Genomic DNA, 9,613 nt, shown 5'->3' with positions numbered 1-9,613 from the left:
CTTTATTAATTTTTAGATTTAGAAAAAATTCCAATTTCAAGTTTACAGTGAAGTTTTTCTAGTCATCTATGAAAGTTAAATTGAAGGCTAGTATAGTATATTTCTTATTATTATTATAATAAAAAGTTAAAATTTGAAAAATATAGGAATACTCACAATTTTTATTTAAAGTATTTAAACGTTCGGGTTGTGGAATGTATGCAAGATAATTCCCAACTCCAGACGATTATTCAACAGATTTATATTACTCTGATGTTTTAAAATTTCATAAGTTTCCATAGAACAAAGTTGGCAACCTTCCCTACTATTTCTATAAGGTTTCGCCCTTCTAACTATATCCCATTTTAGGTTGAATCCTATATTATTTGTTTTTAGTTCCCAAATTTTGCTAGATAGTGTTGTGCAACCTGCCTTATGTTTTAGTCTAAAAGAGGAAAAATGATTGTTAAGATGTCTTTTAAAATCCACCGAACATCCAAAATAAAGAAAGCTATTGTTAGAAGTTATTAACGTGCATTTATAAATTACGTTTTGGAGACCAGATACCGGACATTTTGATCTAATCCTACAATTACAACTGGGGGATAGTATTCAATTATTTAAGGATAGTTCACTCACATTACTGTTATTTAAATTATTATTAGTATTAGTATTATTTTCATTATTAGTGATCATGTTGATATGCAAATTAGGGTTACTATTTATTAATCCATCTTCACCATCATTCCCACCTATAAAAACCAATTTCATCGGATTTCACCCAAATTTGACGTTGATGTTACTTAGTTTGGTTTGAAATAAAGGACTTGATTAGCTTAATAATCCTAACTTAATCTTGGGCAAAGCCGGGTTATACTGTTAGTCTTCTATAAAGCTAACAATTGGTTCAATGGAGACAAACAAGAAATATAAATAGAAAAAAATTCTTGTTTGTCTCCATTGAACCAAATAAAAAAATCCTCCCCATTGATAAATCTAAATAACAAAGTGAAATCAGTGTTAAAAAAATCTGCCCATGGGGAAGGACCTTCTACTACCATGTTCTTAATGATGAAATTAACCCCTCTGTCTATATATCTACCCTCTTTGTAATGTTGGCAAATGGAATAAGTATAAAAATGTACATTGTCTATTTAATTAAAAAAATTCTATATGTGGCTGAAGATTGCTCTACATTTTAAAACTGATGTAATATTTACATTCTTTAATAAAATGAAGTAGCATGAAACGATTGTACTGCACTACCTTGGATATCCTTGTTGCTGATTTTGATTGTAATTAACCCATTTGATTTATATGGATAATACCATGCCAATTTCTGGTGCCTTTAACTTAAGTACCATATTCATCTGAATCTAATATATATATATATATATATATATATATATATATGTATATATATATATATATATATATATATATATAATATATATATATATATATGTCTGGCACCTGTGTCGGTGGCACATAAAAACACCATCCGAGCGTGGCCGTTCGCCAGCCTCGTCTGGCACCTGTGTCGGTGGCACATAAAATCACCCACTACACTCTCGGAGTGGTTGGCGTTAGGAAGGGCATCCAGCTGTAGAAACACTGCCAGATCTGACTGGCCTGGTGCAGCCTTCGGGCTCCCCAGACCCCAGTTGAACCGTCCAACCCATGCTAGCATGGAAAACGGACGCTAAATGATGATGATGATGATGATGATGATAGGCGTAGTAGTGGCTGTGTGGTAGCTTGCTAACGAACCACATGATTCCGGGTTCAGTCCCACTGCAAGGCGTCTTGGGCAAGTGTCTTCTACTATAGCCTTGGGCCAACCATAGCATTGTTAGTGGATTTGGTAGATGGAAACTGAAGGAAGCCCATCATATATATGTGTATTCTTTTACTTGTTTCAGTCATTTGACTGTGGCCATTCTGGAGCACTGCCTTTAGTCGAGCAAATCAACCCCAGGACTTATTCTTTGTAAGCCTAGTACTTATTCTATCGGTATATTTTGCCGAACAGCTAAGTGACTGGGGTGTAAACAAACCAGCATCGGTTGTCAAGCGATGTGGGGGAGGGGCAAGCACAGACACACAAACACATATATATATATATACACGACGGGCTTCTTTCAGTTTCCGTCTACCAAATTCACTCACAAGGCTTTGGTCGGCCCGAGGCTATAGCAGAAGACACTTGCCCAAGGTGCCACGCAGTGGGACTGAACCCAGAACCATGTGGTTGGTAAACAAGATACTTACCACACAGCCATTCCTATATATATACAATTGCTGTTTTTTGGGATGGTCATTTTCTTTTTTTGCCAAATATACATGCGCACTAGACATCTTTTCTTCACTCATTTATTGCTGTTCCTATTTTGTTATTTTAACTCACGTTCATTGTCTGGAAATCTTTCATCACACATTTGTGACCTCTTCAGTAACACTTCTTGTTTTCATGTGTTCTTGCTCCCCTTACTTCATTCTGTTCTTCTGAGATGTGTATCTTTATGCGTGCATGCGTTTGTGTCCTTGTTTGTTTGTGTGTGTATGCTTACGTGAGTGTCATAGTTTTTAGCAGCAGTGAGGCTTTCCCCTCAACTCCATCTTCTCACCCCATTGTGCTGCTGCTGTCCTAAGACCCGATATTATGGTACAGTTCCTGTATTCCTCTGTGTATGTGTGTTAGCTCACGGTGTTGCCATAATGGTAGTTGTTGCTGTTGTTAGAGCAAGAACACACATGAAAAAGAAAAGTGTCACTGAAGAGGTCACAGACTTGCGATGAAAGATTTCTGGACAATGGACATGAGTTAAAATAATAAAATAAGAACAGTAATAAGCGAGTGAAGAAAAACTTTATAGTGCAAAAAAAAAAAAAAAGTAACAATAATAAATGACTGTCCCGAAATACAACAATCGGTCTCAACACATGATCTCACATCAGGGATCTTGCAACACAAATTGATTAACATATATATATAAAGCTGAAGTTGTCTGTGTATGGCAGGTTTGGTAGCCTTCAACTAACACTATCTCCTCCGACACCCTGTGGTGCAAGTTGACCAAAATTGAGAGTATGATAGGAGAAGGCTTGCTCTTCATTCCATAGAAGATAAAATTCAAATCGAACCATGTTAACACCAAAAATTATTTACATCAAAAAGATGCTTTTTTCCTATGAAAATCCCTATTTTTTATGAATTTTTGACTGTTGTGTTGCCATTTTTCGGTGTATTTCAACCAGAAAAATGTTCACTTAAAGAGAATAACAAAATTTTTACTTTTCAAAAATTCCAATTCTAAAAAGTCGAAACAAACCCGAGCAATGCCAGGCGATACTGCTAGTAATATATAAATTAGATAAAATCCACTATTATGCAATTATATATATATATACATATGTATATATATATATATACTCTTACTCTTTTATTATTATTTGTTTCAGTCACTTGACTGCGGCCATGCTGGAGCACCGCCTTTAATCGAGCAACTCGACCCCGGGACTTATTCTTTTTGTAAGCCCAGTACTTATTTTAGCGGTCTCTTTTGCCGAACCACTAAGTAACGGGGACATAAACACACCAGCATCGGTTGTCAAGCAATGCTAGGGTGACAAATACAGACACACACACGCATATATATATACATATATACGACGGTCTTCTTTCAGTTTCCGTCTACCAAATCCACTCACAAGGCTTTGGTCGGCCCGAGGCTATAGTAGAAGACACTTGCCCAAGGTGCCACGCAGTGGGACTGAACCTGGAACCATGTGGTTGGTAAACAAGCTACTTACCACACAGCCACTCTTGCGCTGTGTATATATATATATATATATATATATATATATTATATATATATATATATATATATATATATATATATGTATATGTATATATATATATATATAATATATTCTTTACACGAAGCCGATTGGAAATATCAGCCATGATAAATATTTAATACTATAATTTTCGGATAATATATATATATATATATATATATATATACATATATATATATACATATATATACATATATATATATATATATATATTATATATATAATATATATATATATATATATATATATATTACATATATATATATACATACTAATACAATTACATACTAATACATACTAATACATACTAATACAATTGTTCGTTTGTTTTCCACCTGCCTTCGTCTTTTGTTTATTTTCATAAAGCTTCCCGTTATACATATATATATATATATGTATATATATGTATATATATATATGTATATATATATATATATATATATATATATTATCCGAAAATTATAGTATTAAATATCTATCATGGCTGATATTTCCAATCGGCTTTGTGTAAAGAATACAATGGAGTGTTAGGTAACAATCCGATTATATAACTTTACACTCATCAGGGTTAGCAGATATGGAAAGGAGTATAGCGACTGCTCTCTATTGTTGAAGGTGGATTAGCACAATCAGTCAGTAACTGCTGTGAATAAAGGTGCTGAAACGAAAAAGGGGCCAGGAGTTATGTCCCTTGGATGGGATATGTAATTATAAGATCCAAGGATCTAAGTGTAGGAAGTTTGTAAGCTTCGAACTAGGAAACATATGTCTGAACTTTACCTGTTCGGCTCCCTCAATTTGGATATGTATATATATAACGGAGAGAGAATGGAAAAACTTGTATATATATATATATATATATACAAGTTTTTTCATTCTCTCTCCGTTCCCTTTATTTTCTCTTATTCCTTTCTGTTGAAGAGCACAGGCTTGAAACGTAAAAGACTTTTCTTTATTTTTCCTGAGTGTCAAACTTATACATTTGCTTGTTGTTCATACACCTGTCTTCGCCTTTTGTTTTTCTATAAATTTCAAATGTATATGTGTGTGGGTGTCTTTGTCCGCCATCACCGTTTGTGTTTACGTTTCGGTTACCTAGCAGTTCGCCATATGAGATCGACAGAATAAGTATCAGGCTTATAAAAAAAAAAAGTACTGGGGTCGATTCAGTCGAATAAAAATTCTTCAAGGCGGTGCCCCAGCATGGCCGCAGTCTAATGACTGAAACAAGTAAACGGTAAAAAAAAAAATAATAAAGCTGGACACAGATTAGTATTTGGGAGGGAATACACACTGCTAACCCTGTGAGAACAACTAAAGTACAAATCAATTAGTTGAATAGGTCATTAAGTTTATCTTTCTTGCTGCTTTAAATTGATCCGGCTTTTTATAAATTAACTAGAAGTTTCCCATGCCTTTTTGAGAAGAGTAGACAGTATACAAAATCTTGAATTTTACAGCCGGAAGAAGTTAAAATTAACCCTTGCTGGATCTGTGTTTAGCCCATAAAGGGACGTAACTAAATATAACAAATAATTTTGTTCGTTATATAATAATTTCTACTGTTCTTCTGAACCTTTCACTTCTTTGTCGCAACAAATTATAGTGTTTTTCGTCTTAAAAGGGATTTTTGTAGCAAGGAGTTTTTCGAAACGAAAACAGTTATTATGTCCAATCAAAATTTTGGTATCACCAATTTGAAAACCCGGTACACCAAATGAATATCTTTATAATAATAAAAATATTTTACTATTCGCAAAATTGCAACCTAATGTCATTTTTATGATATAATATAAATTTTGAAGTGAAAATTGTAAAAAATAACCGTAATTTAAGAGAAAAGATGCCTTTCTTCTTCGTTTATCATTTGCTCCGAGATACTAGTATGGAGCTCAGTTCACTTCCGGTATTTATGTTGGAGATTTTGTGTTTTGAATCTGGAATGCAAAGAATCTCCGATGCAAAGTGTTATTTCATACCTAATGCTTTAATACCAACTCTGACTTTGTTGGAAGGTTAGTGGAGGGGAGTTTTATTTTTGTTTTTCTTTCTTAAAGATCCACGTCGGACCTCTGTTGCTTGTGTTCTCACAGCATGGACCTTTCAAAGCCGAGAACATTAACAAAGCATTACAAGCCTCAACTCTCTCTTATAATACTCTTATTATATCCGGGGTGGTGCATGAATATCTTTCTTATATTGCCAGTTAAACTAATTTCTTGCTCTCTTCTCACGCCTAGATTTACTCTGACCTGTAGATTTACTCCTTTATTAAACCCCGTCATTGACCACTAATAATTGCCTTAATAAATAACACTTTTCTTTTACAAAGATAGTTCAGGTTATTTATATATATATATAAATGTTCGTTTATATTAATATATAGTTATATATATATTCATATATTTGACATGTATAATTTAGAAGAAAAAAAACCGACTTTTCCCTCTATTCTCTCGAAATATGTCCCTTTATTACTACTCCAGTCTTGTTAAGAATTCCTTTAGGGATTCAATTAGCGGTAATAGTTCGAAATACTTTTAAAGACTCCTTGTAAATCACTTATATCATTCCAGTTACTATTATATTTAAAAAAAAAACATCGACTGGTTTTTTGTAAATATATTTCCTATTTTCTTTCCTCGCTTCACACTTTTGACAATCTACTTTTAATGCTGAACATGTGTAGAACCACACAATTCCAGATATTAACAGCGATTCCTTAATTCTGTTGGAACCAAAGGCTGAATTTTAGTTATATTAAGTCAAGTTTTCACCGAAAGTAAACAAGTAACGAACCACTTTCTGGGAATGTTTCGTATTTTTTTTTCCTACATTGATCAAGGGTGGACTTCTCTAGAAGGACACAGTCGACTGAATCGGTCCTTAATATACTACTGGTATATGTCTTGTCTAAGACACCCCTCCTATGATGTAACATCTCCTTGGTCGCTTAAGTTGCTATAATTATCAACTAGTCAAATCATCTTCCAATCACCCTTCCGTCTTTTGGAGTCCCCGAGTCCTTGATATTTAAACTGATGCAACGATCATAGTAACTAGAACACAGAATACCTTGAAACATAAGTTTGCTTGATCAGGACTGGCTTAGGGGTTTAAACAACAGTAAATTTTGATAAGTGCCCCTGCACTTACCAAAATTTATACCTCAACAACGACCGTCCTACGCCAAGAAGGTTAACTGGCGGAGTTGATTCCTGCAGGATGTTTCCAGTAGAAACGACGTCCTGGTAGATTCCAGGGGCACGGGGATAGAGTGTTTGTTACATATGACCCCTAGGGACTATTAAAAAAATTCCAAATTATTTTCTTCAAACATTTTAATTGTTGATTATATTTTTTGGACAAATTTGTGGGTGAGGTGGGGTGTGGGTTAATATTTTAAAGGAAGACAAATATTGGTTTATTTAAAAAAGATCCCTGTACTATAGTAGAAGGTGCTTACTCATGTTGCTGTGCAGTGGAACTGAACTCAAAACCACATGGTTTGGAAATTGACTAAAATTAGAATAAGTACATTCTGTTCCTGTGTGTCATAAGGTGTGACTAAAAGAACTGGTGACAAAAAAAAAACAAACCTGTTCAGTCTATACTAACATGGAAAACTAGTTGTATAAAAGATGAAAGCTATAAATATATCTTCAGCTATATAAATGTGGTTATGTATTTATGTTTACCCCAAAAAAGGTCAGCAATGGGACATCCTCGAAAAAACAAGTTTGATTTTTGAAATCAACATCCCAAAGAAAAGGTCGCCCATAAATAATAATAACAAAATATAGTTTGCTCTGAGAAATAACCTTTAAATTAGTAACTCTCTATCTTGTCTCTAGATACTTACCATACTCTTTGACCCTCTCTCAGAAGCAGATGATATTACTCATAAATCCAGATCTAATCTGGATTAATCAGTTCCCCTGTGGCTGCTAGGTGCTTTTCATCTTTTATTGATGTAGCTCTGTGCTTTTTAAGCAGTTCTTTTGCTTTCTATATGTATGAGTGGTGCTGAAAAGATCCTGGCTTTAAGGGTATCACAAAAGGCCTGGTTGGAGACCTAACCTTCCAAGTTATTTTACAGGGTTTAGAAAAACTGAAGGACCACTGCAATAAGTGTGGGAATCTGAGAGGAGGGGAATATGTTGAATAAAATCATAATTAACTGATCCTCCTGCATTTTCTTTTGCCCAAAGCCAGAAAATTTTCAGCACCATCACACACACACACACACACACACACAACACACACACACACATACATATATATGTCAAGATTTATAGAATATTGAAACGGATGTTAAATGATGATGATGATGATGAGATATTTCACAACTGTATCTGATTGTTGTTGATTTTTCTAAGGTTGTGGTTCTGTCTCACATTGAATCTTAGAATCCTTAAGAAAACATGATTAGGGGTCATTTTGTTTTAGCATTTTTTTTTTGTTCTGCCTGTGATACATTCTTATCATTTGCACTTAATTTCCTTTATTTATGATGCTAGCACACAGCTCATGTATGAGTGTGTTTATGTTTAAAAGCATGCTGTAACTTAGTGATTTGACAAATAGTGATTGATAAGTAGCAGACTTAAGAACAAGTATTGAGTTCTTCAGTATTAAAAGTAAGTATATGATGGACTAAACCATTGAATGTAATGTTGTGATATCCCATGATGAGTCACAAAAACTAGTAAAAGTATATGTATCACGTGTGTAGCATTGGTGATTTTTTTTCCTCTGTCTTCCCTTCCTTGGATCTTTCCTTTTCCTGTGTTTCTGACGAAGAGCTCCGCTTGAAACGTTAAACCCTCCTTCCCCAAGCGTCCAATAACACTATACTTGTTCCACGTCCTCGCGTTGTTGTGTTTTCTCTTTGTGTTTTCATGTTTGGATTAACTTTATATATATATATGCATGTGAGGGCACATGGACTAGTGGTTAAGGTGTTGAACTCATGATCTAGCGATTGTGATTTCAATTCCTAGAGTGGGTTGTTCGTTGTGTTCTTGAGCAAAACACTTCATCTCAGGCTGCTCTGCAATCACTTCCACACCTGACGTGTGTTACACCTGTTCAGACAACGTCGATTTGATGGGAGAAAGTGAGCTAATGTGTGGCATGCACATTTGATCACTATAAACAAATCATTTGTGTGGGTCATTTGGCAGAAGCTGAATGAACGCTCAAATGTCGTCTTTGACAGGATAGTCCATCATATGTTTTCATACTTATGTACTGCATCCCCATTCAGTTGAAGCTGTCTTTTGAATTACTTGGTGATCTCACAAGTGTCAATGCCATGAAATAAAGCACCTAGTACACTCTGTAAAGTGGTGATGTTAGGAAAGGCATCCAGCTGTAGAAACCATGCTAAAACAGACGACTGGGGCCTGGTGCAGTCTTCTGGCTCTTCGGTTTCTGTTGAACATTCAACCTGTGCCCTCCCTAATGCCAACCACTTCACATAGGGTACTGGCTGCTCTTTCCTGACATAAGCACTCTGGTGAAGTCGTAAGGTACTCACAAGACAAGACTCCACTCTCAACACTAAGTACAGCCATTGTTTCAGTTTTAAAAATAACGAAGAATTTACTAAAATAACTTTGTTGTTGTTAAACTTGTGTTTGGAATATAAACCAATGTGAAATTTTGATAGAAAGCTATAATTTAGAACCAAGAGCACTCTTGGGTGGGTTGGCATCAAAAGGGTTATTAATGACTATCCAAACAATATCATGTATGATTGTAATTATAG

General features: G+C 34.7%; 1 protein-coding gene across 1 annotated transcript in view; it reads left to right on the top strand.

The window, feature by feature from the left end:
* The first annotated feature begins 5,701 nt into the window (after nucleotides 1-5,701).
* Nucleotides 5,702-9,613, top strand: part of LOC115218421 (nuclear factor related to kappa-B-binding protein) — an 87,074-nt gene continuing 83,162 nt past the window's right edge. Inside the window, exon 1 of the mRNA XM_029788226.2 lies at nucleotides 5,702-5,855. The gene's annotated coding sequence lies outside the window, so the exon portion shown is untranslated. The remainder of the gene's footprint in view (nucleotides 5,856-9,613) is intronic.

The sequence above is a fragment of the Octopus sinensis genome, linkage group LG13 (genome assembly GCF_006345805.1).
Source record: "Octopus sinensis linkage group LG13, ASM634580v1, whole genome shotgun sequence".
Taxonomy (NCBI): Eukaryota; Metazoa; Mollusca; class Cephalopoda; order Octopoda; family Octopodidae; genus Octopus; species Octopus sinensis.
The sequence above is the reverse complement of the archived record's forward strand: the minus strand, read 5'-3'. Positions and strand labels throughout refer to the sequence as shown.